The following is a 14,190-nucleotide window of genomic DNA, read 5'->3' on the forward strand; positions in this document are numbered from 1 at the left end:
AGTTGATGGAAATCCCATCAGCTATTTGATTTGTTAATTAATCTAAATTTAACATCCCTAGGCAGCACCCACTCCTCTTTCCCACCCTTCCTCACGTTTCATCCACCTGCTTGTACCTTGCTGCAAGGGATTTCAAAAAAACAAGTTCCAGCTACAGAACTTCTACTGAGTGTACCACAGGGTAAGTGAGGGACAAGTCTGATTCCTACATCACAGCCACGAACAAAAAGCAGTGGTAGAGTGTGAGCAAAGTTGAGCAGAACAAGGAGGAGATGTAAAGAAAGTCTGCATAGTAAGATGAAAGGCTAAATAAAACAGGAAACCACTGCACCAACCTTAAGTGGGAGTTATTCTCTGAAGAACGCAATGTCAGACCTAGCAAGAGGAGCTCTTGAACCCTCCTCAATATACATTAATCTAACTAATTCAACTGCACCCCCTTAATCCAAGCCTTGATTATTTCCAGTGAACCCGTATCTCCAAACACTGCCCTCAGATGCGCACATCTTGATCCTGTAAGTCATATGGCTGCACAGGAGTATAAACCAGGCTGAAATTTAGGCTGCTAACATTGAAAGTTGCACTGGGATTTTTTGTTTGTTTGTTTGTTTTGCTTGTTTGGTGGGTTGATTTGTTTTGTTTTATTAATAATTTTTTAACCCCTATAATTGGTTAACATTTTAAATTTTCCAACCTACGTAGAAGGAAAGTCATTTATACTACATACAGTCTTATGTCAAATGGATTGCTGAAAGAAAGCACAGAGTGGATGAGACTGTAGTTAACTGAGGTTTTCTTGGGCTAAAAGAAATCCAAGAATGGACATCTTTCAGACTTTTGCTGAAGATGCAAAATTGCTACCACAACAAGCCACATTTTTCAAGGGTGTCCACAAACAGCCCATAAGAACCATTTTACTGTTTATCTTGATGGGACAAGGCTGCCCGCTAATGACATTGCTTTCAGAGACAGGCCCATACACAGTGGGGATGCGAAGGATGCAAAAGCCCGGCCAGCCAGGGGAATGTACAAGCAGCACACTGTCTGAGCCTCCCCCACCATGCTCTGGCCAGCTGGGGGCTGATTTCCCTGCTTACTTGGGGGACCATAAGGGGAAGCACTCACACCCTTGCAGTCCACATTTACAAAGAAAGCACACTCCCCAACACAGAAAGTCCTGCATACGGGCCTGAGAGAGCATTTGGCAACAGACTCAGGATGGCAAGGCCCTTATGGGTAGCGTCACACTTATCACTTCAGCCAGCATCACTGTCTCCATGGGCCTTAATACAACCAGATGCTGGGACCTCTAATAATCATGTCCATGGGTCTTTTTTCCCAGTCCTGAATACTTCTCAGCAGAGCAGCTAAAGAGAAGGAACTAAGTGACATTACCAATTCTGTGGTTTGTCTTGCACAATTCCTAACGTGTGCACCTAAAGCCATTATCCAATCCTAATGTGTTAATCTCCATGCTAACCTTTCTTTACTATCTATCTACTGTGGCAAACCAGGACAAATCTAGCCTTGTAATGGCTTGTCTAACAGACTGGCTAGAGGAAAATCAAAACAACTTAACCACTTTCCACAGCCAGGGGAATAAAGCCAAAACCCAGGAGTGGATAATTGGATAGGTACTGTGCCTGTAGTCTTCCAATAACTAAACTAAAGCCTCAGACAGAAGCTGCGTGTTCCTGTCTCTTGCTATCTTCTTCTCTCCTTCTCTGTGTGCATCTATCTTAAGGAGAGGTTCAGATTCAAGGGAGCTAAGAGCTACCAGCAAAAACTAACACTCGCTTTCCTCCTCCAATGCCATTTGTGAAAATTTGGGTGCGTCTACTCTGCACTCTAAAATTGAAATAAGATACGCAATTTACGCTATGCAAATTGCATATCTTATTTTGATTTTATTTCAAAACAGGCTATTTTGAAATTTGGCACATCAACATGGCGCCAAATTTCAAAATAAAGTACTATTTCAAGCCATCCCTTATTCCTCCTGCAACGAGATTTACGGGGATGGCAAAATAGCGCGTCCACTATTTCGAAAAATATTTCGAAATAACAGGTATGTTCCTTGGGCGCAGGGTGGCTATTTCGGGATACCAGAGGTATACCTCTGGTATCCCGAAATAGCCTTACAGTGTAGACATAGCCTTTGAAAGAAATGATTTCTCCTTTTAAAAGACAGTACAAATGGGAGAGTGCCAGGAACAAGCATTTGTTATAATTAAGACAAATGAATTTTTTTACCCTTTTCTTTAAGTCTCTCACTAGTATAACTTATCACATGTCCCTAATACAGGCAAGAGTTGACTAACTCCCATGACTGAAAGATTAGGAAAGCTCTTTTTAAGTCTTGGCAGACCATAGAATTTTAGACAGTTTGTCAATGTCATTCACCTCCAGTTCTAGAATACACAGTAAAGTCACATTTCTCTTTTCCTTACCTATTTTTGCATAAAGGTCTAAATTCCATTTCATAATGGAAGCAAGCCATCCCAGGCACTGCATTTCAAGGCAATTATAGCACTTCCCAGGTGATTAAAGCTACTTGGCCTTCAGCCTTGTGCCTTACAAATACCAGTGGAGTTATGCTCTAGTCTAATCATCCAAAACTGCACTGTCTGTTGTAGCTTATTTCTTTAAAAGCATGTTGCACATTAACTGGGAGCCATGGACATTTTATTATCTTCAGTAAGAATAATACTGCCTATTTTGTGCAGCTAGAGCCCCACATATCAGGTTTATTCTCATTGACATTAGTCCTGCTTTGGACTGAAAGGGGCCTTTTCCTAAATGAGAATTTGGGCCTATTAGGAATTACAATCTGTTCCTTAGGACATTTAAACCAATTCTTGAATTTTATGAGCTACTAGTGTAACACAAATTTTGCAATGGCTTAACTAAATTGGCTCTCTAGAACCAATGTAATTAGTTTGGTGCAAGTTTGTATGTGGACATTTACTTTGGAATGGAAGTTTCTATTTTAGCCAAGGAGAGAGGTGTTGTTTTTTTGGGGTGGTGGTTTTTTGTTTGGTTTGGTTTGGAGTTTGGGGGGGGGGGGGAATGTGGGGAGGGTTCAGTGACTTCTACAGGTTTTGGATCAGACCTTAATAGTTGCCAAGTAACTCTGCATTCATATGGCCCTATGTTAGGGATGTGAACTAACGGATCAACTGGGATTGGGGGAAATGGAGGCCAAGCAGGGAGCAGAAGCCATCATCCCTCCTACGTGGTGTTGGCCAGCAGTGGCAGCCCAGCATGTGGGGAAAGGGATAAAGCGAGCTCTCTTTAATTGGTTAACCACTTAAACCTAAGGTTTAACTGGTTAACTGAGTAAGCAGGATTTTACATCCCTACCCCATGTATCTACTTTTTTAGTCTACTATTCCATTCAATATGACAAGCATTTTCAAATAAAAATGAATGACTTAAATGAGTAGTTAATTATTAAGGGCTCCTCTTGGTACATGATTTTGCAGAGCATTATGCTGCAGAGACCTAGGAACGATTTGCATGCACATGGTATACAGCAATTCATTGTCACTGACTCAATTACACATCCTCAAGCTGTTCCACACCATGGAGGACAAAGAGTTGTCATATCCAATGTTGAAAGGAACTGTGCCAAGCCCTAGATCAGCTACCCCCTATTCTCCATTGGCCAAACAGCTGCACAGCAGCACAAGTTAGCTACCAGTCTGGAAGAACAGCTCCTGTATGCTAAAAAGATATGGCACAGGAATTTGGAGGCATAAAGTCAAGTGGCACATTTACATAAGCACAGTCCTTTTCTTCTTGTCATGCATAGCTCTAGGCCTTAGGTGTAAGAGTAGTCAGTGCACTGATACTGAAGTGAGTATGTGAGAGAAGCTTATGAACTGCTGGATCCTGGAAATTGCTCCATGTAATCAATAAGCCTGTATATTTTTTGCCAGTTGCAATATAGCAGTACGTACCTAGCTATTATCTAACAGATCTTTTGAGGCCACCAGCTGTATTTACTTGTATCAGTGGCTGTACAGGTGCGCTTTGCCAACATGCACACTGTCTGCCGGCAATTTCTGCCTGGTGCTAGGTGCAGCTACTTGGATGTGTAGTGAACTTCAATATAATCTGCATTGCCTCTTCCTGCGCATGCTAGTTTTGAATAGAAGAATGGCATGACAACAGGAAAGAAGGCTGCTGTTGTGGCTGAGATTCATTCAGGAGTAGAATTCCTGACTCCACATAGAGACTTATTTGACCTCATGCAAATCACCCCTCTCTTCACCTCAGACCCCATCTGTAAAAACGGTATACTCCCGGTATCAGTCCTGTCTGTTTAGGTTGTAAATTCCTTAGGACCAGGCTGTCTCTTAACATGTCTGTACAGTGCCTTGCACAATGGAATACAGCTCTTTGTAGGGGCCTTTAGATGCTACTTAAAACATACTCCCTGGTCAACACTAGGAGATAAGTGTGACTTAAGATAAGCAACTTCAGCTATCTTAAAATACTTAAGTTGAAGTATCTTAAATTAAATGTTGGTGCCATCCACACTGCGGGAAGTTGAAAGGAGCACATTCTCCCTTCGACTTCCCTTACTCCTCACAGAAGCAGGACTACCTGCATCGACGGAGCGCCCCTCTCAGTTTGAATTAGCATGTCTTTCACTAGACCCGCTAATTCAAACCCCCAAAGATCTACTGTGGCTGCTTTGATCTTATCTGTAGTGTAGACGTGGCCTATGTAAATAATCACAGTAACACTCATGCAGGAGTAGATGATACATGAAGGATAGCAGCATCACAGACAGAAGTGGTACATAGCCTCCAGGGGTCTCTCTGCCCTGGTCTACACTACTACTACCAAGCCCGTTATTTCAAAATAAGGGTCTGGTTACTTCGAAGTAATAACTCCTGCTTTCCACGAGGAAAAACGTTTATTTCAAAACAGCTATTTTGAAATAGCAGTAGCATGGACACTCTGCTGCTATTTTAAAATAACTACTCCCCAAAGTCATTCAAAGTAATGACTCCCTAAAGTGCTTCTTGGGGCTCTAAGTTGAGGTAGCATGTCCACATTAAGGGAGTCTGCCTCAGACTAATTTTGAGGCTTCCCTGTAGTGTGGACATGCTATTTTGAAATAGTTATTTCAGGAGTTATTATTTCAAAATAAATTATTTTGAAATAATTTCCTAGTGTAGACATGTCCTCCCATGGCTACCGCTTAACCCTCCTTTTTTCAACCAATCAACTGAGCTCTAGCACACTGCAAAGTTAAGAAACATGGAGATGGGCTTCCTTTTATTTCTTTGCATTTTTTAAAATTCTACACAGCAAAATGGCCCTTGTCTCATGGAAATATCAGGGACTGGGCTAAAAAAAGTGGCATATAAATACACCCGTGACATTTTAGCAAAGGATTTGGCTTTATTTTAGTTAGATGGAAAAAGGCATTTTCTGTCTCATTTTAGTTTAACAGTGTTCCATCGATGTATGTGGTCACAGTTTAAATGCTATTAAACATTCTTGCTTCACCTGTATGACATCTAGCTGGCAGATCTCATTGTAACTTGTAATGAATGTTCTTTACAGGTTCAGACCTCAAATTACTGGCAGTAATGCTATACTCCGCCTGGACAGTGGGTCTCTACCAAAGATCAGTACTGTGAAAGAGAACTCCTCCTAATTCATTTTAGCAAAACAAAGTCACACATTTAGGGTCCAAATGCTTGATTGTGGGAGTCATCTTGTATATATGTGTTTAAAACACCCGGTTCGTGGGTTCCCATTCTGCTCCCAAGTAAGTCAATGGCAAAATGCCCACTGATTGCAACTAGAACATAAGACCCCTGAGGCATTAAGTGGAAGTGACTCTACTATAAATCTTTTAAACCCAATGTTTCGATACAATTATCTTTAAAAGTGTTATACTGTCTGCTCATCTCTGCATTCATAATTGGATGTCAGAAAACAAGTGTAGAGGTTTATGTTGGATTAAAATATCAAAGGACAAAATTTTGCCTTGAGTGATGAATACCCTGCCTACTGAAGTCTATGAGAGCTCTGTATTAGCGATCTGAATCTAATTGTTAATGTATATGATTCATTCAAGAAGTAAGTTCTTAAACTGTTTGATCTGAGTGGAGCCAACAAATGCTGCCCTAAGTACACATGGCTATCATGACACAAAGAGAGGATATTGCTCAGGCATTTCTTTGAAATCTGTCATAGATTAATCTAAAACATGCAAAGGGCCCAGATCCTCCAGGTGCTGTCAATCGGAATCGCTCTACTAAAATCAATGTAAGGAATTTAATGTAGTAATAACTGTGTAATGCAAGAGATCTAAAATACTGATTTAGTCTTCTTTCCCAATTGTGATGTAACAATTACCCCTTTACAGAAAGACCTATTCCACTCTGATGACCATATGAAAAATCACCACGTTTTTAAAACTGTTTAACTATAAACAAGCCAATAAACTGGCTACACTCACTGTTCTGTTCCACCCTCTGCTTTGTGCCCTCAAAAACCCTTACCAGCAATCCACCAAGCAGACCTGCAACTGCACAGCTTCCCAGAACTTCCAGTCCCCAGCTTCCCAGAACTTCAGTGCCTCTCCTTTCCTGCTCTCAGCACTGCCTTCTAGAAGAAAGTGACAGTCGACCATGGCGTTCACTGTCACATCAGTTCGCAAGGCAGCATTATTCCAGGAGAGCATCGCAAAGCTGTTGCCGTGGTTAATATTTTACTGCAGTGAGTAGTTATCAGGTTAACCACCCAGGATGTGATTCGAAACCCGTTTTCCCCCAACCCTGGGTCCCGCCAGCTGCATTATGTTTAGCCTGCAAGACCCGTTCAACAACTAGACGTCCTGGGTTGGATTTGTATTTTTAACGCGTTACTTTTGATTTTTTTCTATTGAAAACAATTCCCTCCTCCTACACATACGCCAGAAAACCCCAGCTCCAGTTCGCAGCTGGAAAAGGCTGGACGAAAAGCGGGGGGGGAGGGGTGGTCCGCACTCCCCTAAGTATTGGTGCCTAGGGAGGTAAACAGAGATGCAGAAAATGGGTCTTATCGATCACTCGGAATCCATCCGTCCGCCTTTAATGGTCCTTGCAAATTTACAGCCAGATGCAGGGAAATCGGAGCTGCTGCCCTGCATCCTGGGCTCCCCCCCGCCCCCCCGCAAAAAACAGACCCTATTCAACATCAATGGGGATTTATTTCGCGGCTGCTCGCCCTCCAAGGTGAAGCAACCCCTTTCCCCCCTTCCAGGTCCCTAGCCCTGCCCGGTGCTGAGGCTGCTGGTGCATCGCTCAGCGTGCAGCAGCAGCAGGCGGAGCAGCCAGCAGGGCGAGATGGAGCTGGGACGCGGCGGGGGGGAAGGCATCCAGTGCAGCGCACACAGACACACACAGAGCCCGGACGAACGCGCACGAACCAGCCAGTGCAGCACGATCCTGCCCCTCGCTCCAGCCGTGCAGCGCAAGCTGGTCCCCTAGCTCCCGGGAGCCGCCGCCGCGCTGCACAACCAGCCTCTTCTCGCCTTACTTCCCCCCCTCCCCACGCCTCCTTTCCCCAGGGCTCCCCGCAGCGCTGCCGCTGCAGTGCATGCTGCCCCCCAGCCCCGGCGCGCCACAGCCCCCTTTCCCCCCCCCCCCCGCCTCCCCGGCCCCGCTCCGGGCGCACAAAGAGCCCCACTCACGCCGCAGGAGAGCGCAGCCCAGCAGGGAGCGGGAAGGCGACGCGAGGGCATGTGTGTGTGTCCTGCACACACCGCGCGCAGCCCCCTCCCCCCTCCGGCTCCATGCAGGCGGCGAAGCCCCCCACCCTGCCGCGCGCGGCCAGTCCCCCTAGCACACGGCAGAGCTCCACCCCCCATTGCAACCCCCGAGCCTGCACAGCCCGCAAACGCTGCTGTCTCGTTCCCCTGGAAGCTGCAACGCTCCCCCCCCCCCCACACGCCACCCCATGCAAAACTTCCCCAGCCCCTGAGCCGCGTCACACCCCCTCCACAGTATAAAGCCCCACTACACGGGCACGAAGCATCCTCCCCGCCACCGGGCAAGGCTCCGTAGCTCCCGTTACACCCTGCGAAGACTCTCCAGCCGCCCCTACCCCTTCAGCGCGGTTCCCCATGGGGAAGCCTCCTTCCACACAGCAGCCCCTCTCCATACTGCCAAGCGCCCCGCGCCTCCTGACTCTGCATCCCAAGGCTGCAGAGCACCCAGCGCCAAGCTCCCCAACCCCGCCTGCCTGCTGCTAACCTCCCCCCCTCCGGCCCCATGGAAGGCAAAGGCAGCTCAGTCATGGCTGGACCCTGGGGGCTAGCTAGGCAGAACCTCTGCTGCAGGGAAGTTTCCCCCCTTCATTGTTTGAGATGGTTTCACAGCCAGAGATGGGGGAGGCGATCCCCACAGAGCAGGTGTGTGGTGCAGGACTGACTCCCCCTGTCTATGCAGATGCCCCTGGGAAGAGCTGCAAGGCTGGCGCAGCAGCAACAACAGCCGCCCACCACCCCCATGAAAGCCGCGCTCTCCCCATCTCGCTCGCTCGCTTTCTTTTCAGCTCGCTGCCCTGATTGACAGGGAGCCTTTCAAAGGCCGCCCACACACACGTTTTCCCTGAATCGGAGCGCGATGGCGAAGGAGAAAGCATGAATGAAATATTCCGAGTGCAGAAGCGCCCAGGAGCAGGGGGCGGCCAGAGAGAAAAAGACTCCAGCCCCCAGGGAGCAAGAGCATCTGGAGCGCTCCCCCCCCCCACCCTTCCAGCAGCAACAGCCTCTACTGCAGTAGTGTGTCCTGGTTCAGCACACCCACAGGCCACAGGCACAGACAAATGCGCACATAACACCACAACACAGAATGTTACACAGAGAGAGACAAATGTGGATAATATAAAGACACCGGACGTAAATTATGCTCACACACAAAGGGAGACATGCATACATTACTGGCAGAGAGAGAGAGAGGGAGATACAAACACAGAGGGAGACAGACATTCACAACCATTAGGCACAAATCACACACAAAGCTTACAGGTCCACACACTCTCAGGAACAGAGAGAAACATTACACATTAAGGCCCCTGTTCTGCAAATGAGGGAGTTGGTGGGCTTCTATGTCGTGAGCCTCACTGATGTCTATGGGGTTCTGCATAGCGCAGCCCTCCACCAATGCGGTACCTATAGCAGGATACAAGTCTAAGATAGACACACAGGACCAGACCTTCCTCAGATGTAAATCTGCTCAGCTTCAATGGAGCTACATCATTTTATGCCAGCTAAGGATCTGGTCCAAAATATCTGATCTGAAAATCTTATCTAGAAGTTACAGCAGGAAAGGGGGGGGAGGGGGAGCATGAGGATGGGGTTCTTTCTGCATCTTTGATGTTTACTTGTTTTGTGACCCTGAACAGTCACTTAACTACTGTATTCCTCCATTCAGCCATTTGTGAAAAGGATAGAACCATGCTTGCTAAAGATACACTTACAGATTAAAACTTCCCCCAAAGATTTGGCATTCACAGTGAGGGGTTCTGACCAAGGCACGTCACTTATTTACTTAAAGCTTAGAGATGTTGGGGGCTGTGTCTTAGAATCATAGAACACTAGAACCAGAAGGGACCTCGAGAGATCATCAAGTCCAGTCCCCTGCCCTCACAGCAGGACAAGCACCATCTAGATCAGCCCTGGGCAAAATATGGCCTGTGGGCTGGGTCCGGCCTGCCAAGCCACCATATCCGGACACCACCTGCACGCTGCTCAGAAACGCAGCTGCAGGACGTTTTTTCTTTAAAAACTGTGAGTCCAGAGGGGAGAGGGGAAAGATTTAGGAGCTGCTCCAACCCTCCAGCACAACCCAATTGTCCGGTTTCTGTCCAGAAACTGGCCAGTGGGAGCTGCCTGTTTCAATAACAGGCAGTCATGAAGCACAACGGGCTCCAAAGCACATGGCTGCAGCCTGGGCAGGGGCGGAGCATGAAGCAGTGTCCAGGCAGCACAGCTTCACAGGTGATTAATCAGCCCCACTCAGTCAGATGTTCAGGGCTCCCTGCATGGAGCTGACTTGGAGTGGAGGGGCTGGTTAATCACCAGTGAAGCTGTGCTGCCAGCCAGCTTAGAGGGAACACTGGCTGGCAGGAAGGCTGATTCAGGAACAAGCTGCTGGCTGGTAAGTCTCCTGGCCACACCCTGCCTCTGGCATCCCAGCCACACCCTTCTCTAGCCCTCTGCCCCCCACTCCTGTCCCTTACTGCACATACTCAAATCCTTTGCCTCCTCCTGCACCCACATCCCCTCACAGATCTGGCACCCTAATCTATCACAGTCCCTTCCTGCCCTACAACCCAAATCCCTACACCCCCTCCTGTACCCCAATTCCCTGCCCTAGGTCACAATCCAACACCCCGCATCCCAATCCAGTGTCCCAGGTCACAATTGCCTCATTCACCCAAACTCCCTGCCTTATCCCAAGCTCCCTTCTGCACCCAGATTCCATCCTAGATCCCTGCACCTTCTCCATTGATATCATGGAAGAGTGTGGCCCTCAACCACTTTCCAAATTTTTGGAGTGACCCCCCCATTAAAAATTATTTTCCACCCTGATCTAGCTCATCCCTGGTAGATGTCTATTCAACTTGATCATAAATATCTCCAGATGGAGATTCCACAACCTCCCTAGACAATTTATTCCAGTGTTTAACCACCATGACAGTTAGGAAGCTTTTCCTAATGTCCAACCTAAACCTAAACACTTCTGACTAATATTTAGCTTGTGGTCCACTGTTACCTCTAGATCCCTTTCTGCGGAACTCCTTCTAGACAGTCACTTCCCATTCTGTAAGTGTGAAACTGATTGTTCCTTCCTAAATGGAGTACTTTGCATTTGTCCTTATTTAACTTCATCCTATTTACCTCAGACCATTTCTCCAGTTTGTCCACATCATTCTGAATTATGACCCTATCCTCTGAAGTACTTGCAATCCCTCCAAACTTGGTATCATCTGCAAACTTGGGCTATATCTACACTGAAATTCTCTTGGGCAAAAACCTATGCAAATAAAGTGTGGATTAGCATATTGCCACGCTTCCTTTGCATAATTAATTAGGGTCCGTTTTTGTGCAAGAAGCTTTTGCACAAAAAGGCGCTGTCTAGACTGCTCCTTTTTGAACAAAAACCCCTTCTTGCGCAAGAGGCGTTCTTTGAAAAATGTCTACACGGCTCCTTTTTGCACAAAACCTCTTGCGCAAAAACACACCCTAATTAATTATGCAAACAAAGAGTGGCAATATGCTAATCTATGCTTCATTTGCATAGGCTTTTCTGCAAGAGAGGAGCAATGTAGATGTAGCCTTAATAAGTGTACTCTCTGCATCACTGATGAAGATATTGAACAGAATGGGTCCCAAAACAGACCCCTGTAGCATCCCACTTTTTATGTCTTTCCAGCATGACTGTGAACATGTGTGTGTTAATAACTAGCAGGAGTGGGAAGGCGACATGAGTTATGTACCCATCTTCACTTGGTGCAGTCCACTGAACTCAAGGAAGCTACACTAATTTACCTCAGCCAACGATTTGGCCCCTGAGGTATAGGTAATATTTGTAAAGTATCCTTGAATTAAAATTTAGCATTTTTATATATTAGTAATACTTATTTGGAATTCTTGAATGGAAACACTAGTACTATTATTTACCTATATCTCTCCTACAGTTTAAATTGAATACAGTACTTTTTCTAAACTCTCAGGTAATGTTGTTGAATATTGTTTACACGTTGCACCCCAGAGGTAGCTGCACTTGGTGGTGTGTAATCTGATTCTTCCCTGTAGTCATACAGAAGCAGATTCAAAGCTGGTATAAATCAAATTAGCTCCACTGAAGTCAATGTACATTATCTGAGGTTCTGACCCATAGTTTATAAAGCAATTAGGGACCCATATGATGACATATTCTATAGTAATATATTATTATCATTAGTTTTTTAAGTTTTGCAGTATTTATTATCAAAACACATAATAAAATATTGCCAAGCCTTTTACTATACCATGACAAATGCATCACTATAATATGAGGGGTCAGTATAATACTTTAGGTATTTGTCTGGGTGTTATAAGGTTCTTATGTGCATGCTGACATTTCAGTATGACTCACCTACAGTACATATCACTGCCACAGCTGTTGTAGACCTTGCTCTGAGTCAGAGAGTGACTTTGTGACACAGGATTCTGGCAGTCAGTACAATCCTAGTGTTTTTCCCAGTGAAGAATGAATTGCTAGTTGGTATCTGCAGCATGAGTCAGGATTTGATGTAGCGGGGGAAACTGGACTCATGGATGATGGGAAAGGCATGGGCTTTACTAGTGGGCTACTCCAATAAATGTCTCAAATTTAATAATCTTTTTGAGTGGCACTGCGGCACGGTAGTGTATAATGTAGCCTGTTCAGAATCTTTGGGTCTTAGCAAATGTTCCCATTCCTATTAATGTTCTCCCAGGTGTGCTCCCATATTGTTTAATATCTCACGAGGCATGAAAACAACTTGGACTGACTCTAAAACGTGAGCCTATTTGAGGCTCAGCCTTTGTCAAAGGAAATTCTGGGCCCTGTATGCTAGATCCCAAGTGGACCTTCTTTTCTGGGAATCTCTGTGGGGCATTAGTAGCATGTGCTGTCCCACACTGCCCTTTCTTTCAGCTCTCACCATAAAGACATGCTTGCAGGTGGAAGACAGATCCGAGACTGAGGAGGTTATGCTAGGAGCACCCTAACATATGTATATGCCTGCCCTTACTGTAGTATCTCAACACCTCACCATTTTTAAAAACTATTTATCTTCACAAAGCTCCAGGATATAGCAAAGCTTTGTTTATAAATGGGATACAGAGACGTAACCAATTTGTCTAACAATGCAGAGGAAATTTGTGCTGGAGCCACAGAGTGAGCCCAAATCCCTTACATTTTTCTGATAGTCCAGGGCCTCGGCTGGCCAGCTAGCCACTGCAGCTATGGGTAGCAGTGGCACAAGGAGCATCTGAACTGCTTTAATGTATCCTCAAGGCCATGGATTCTCTAATAACTGAGGAGGTGTAAAGTCGACACACCGCCATATTTGTGCTTCACCCTCATGGGCTACACCCCCACAGCTGCAGTGCTTAGTAAGTGCAGCTGAGAATCTGCCTGCCCCGCTGTATTTAAAGTATGGAATATGTCAATTCTTTACCCCATAACCTCCCAACTACTTGCTACAGAGGAGATGTAAGGTGCAGGAAACCTGCCCTTTCAGTCATATTCCTGTCAGAGGAAGAGGGGTAGGTGTTGAATTAAGCAGTAGCACTGGGAGGGGGAACTCTGGCGCATGGGCTGCACGTGGTTCATCAGAGTTAGCCACTGGCAGGCCACCAGATGCTTTGATTACCTGAGATACAGACGCTTGCAGCTCCCAGTGGCCGTGGTTCACCATTCCCAGCCAATGGGAGCTGTGGGAAGTAGCAGAGGCCAAATCAGCACTTCCTACAACTCCCATTGTATGGGAACAGTGAACCACAACCATTGGGAGCTGCGGGGCTACAGGCAAGACTACAGACTCACTGGGCCCTGGGCAAGTCGGGAAGTGAGTCTCCATGCTTCTGGAAGGGGCAGGACCTTGGGTGTATGGGGTGGGGCAATGGCAGTTGGCCTTCAGTGCCGCATGGACCACATTCCCCCTCAGAACCATCCAGAGCATGTCATCTGGGGTTCTCCAGCATGTTGCCCAGGGCTCCAGCAGAGATTTAAGGACCAGGAGCCCTGGGACCCTTTGCATTACTGGGCCTTGGGGCAGTTGCCCCTAGCCTCCTTTCTCCCCGTTGACATGCCTATGGAACTCCATGCTTGCAGACGCTCAGGTAAACAAGCTGCCTGGCAGCCCATTAGCAACTAACACTGATGAACCTTGTATAGCCCATGGGCCAGAGGTTCCCCACCCCTGCGTAGTGTATCACCCTGGTCAGGTACTTTATAAGCTCCTGTAAGCAACCTCTGTGTTGTCCAGGAGACATGGTTGGGTGGAGAGAAGTTGCTCTCTGCCACATCAGCCGCCTCCAAACCCAGGCAGATTTCCTCCCATAAGCCATGTCAGGCATTGCCCATTTAGTGTTAATTTACACAAGACTCCTGCTCCACAATGTCACACACTCTCTGGGAAGGG

General features: G+C 46.4%; 1 protein-coding gene across 3 annotated transcripts in view; it reads right to left on the reverse strand.

Annotated features, from left to right (window-relative positions):
- PTPN5 (protein tyrosine phosphatase non-receptor type 5) overlaps positions 1 to 7,818 on the reverse strand; it is a 164,158-nt gene extending 156,340 nt beyond the window's left edge. The window contains exon 1 of one of the 3 annotated variants that reach the window (XM_075928115.2): positions 7,703 to 7,818. The gene's annotated coding sequence lies outside the window, so the exon portion shown is untranslated. Of the gene's footprint in view, positions 1 to 6,530; positions 6,810 to 7,438; positions 7,555 to 7,702 lie in introns of those variants that run through there. The other 2 variants (XM_075928116.2, XM_075928117.2) reach the window with 2 other exon arrangements.
- Positions 7,819 to 14,190: the final 6,372 nt, after the last annotated feature.

Source organism: Pelodiscus sinensis, chromosome 5, assembly GCF_052426305.1.
Source record: "Pelodiscus sinensis isolate ZL-2025 chromosome 5, ASM5242630v1, whole genome shotgun sequence".
NCBI classification, from domain to species: domain Eukaryota; kingdom Metazoa; phylum Chordata; order Testudines; family Trionychidae; genus Pelodiscus; species Pelodiscus sinensis.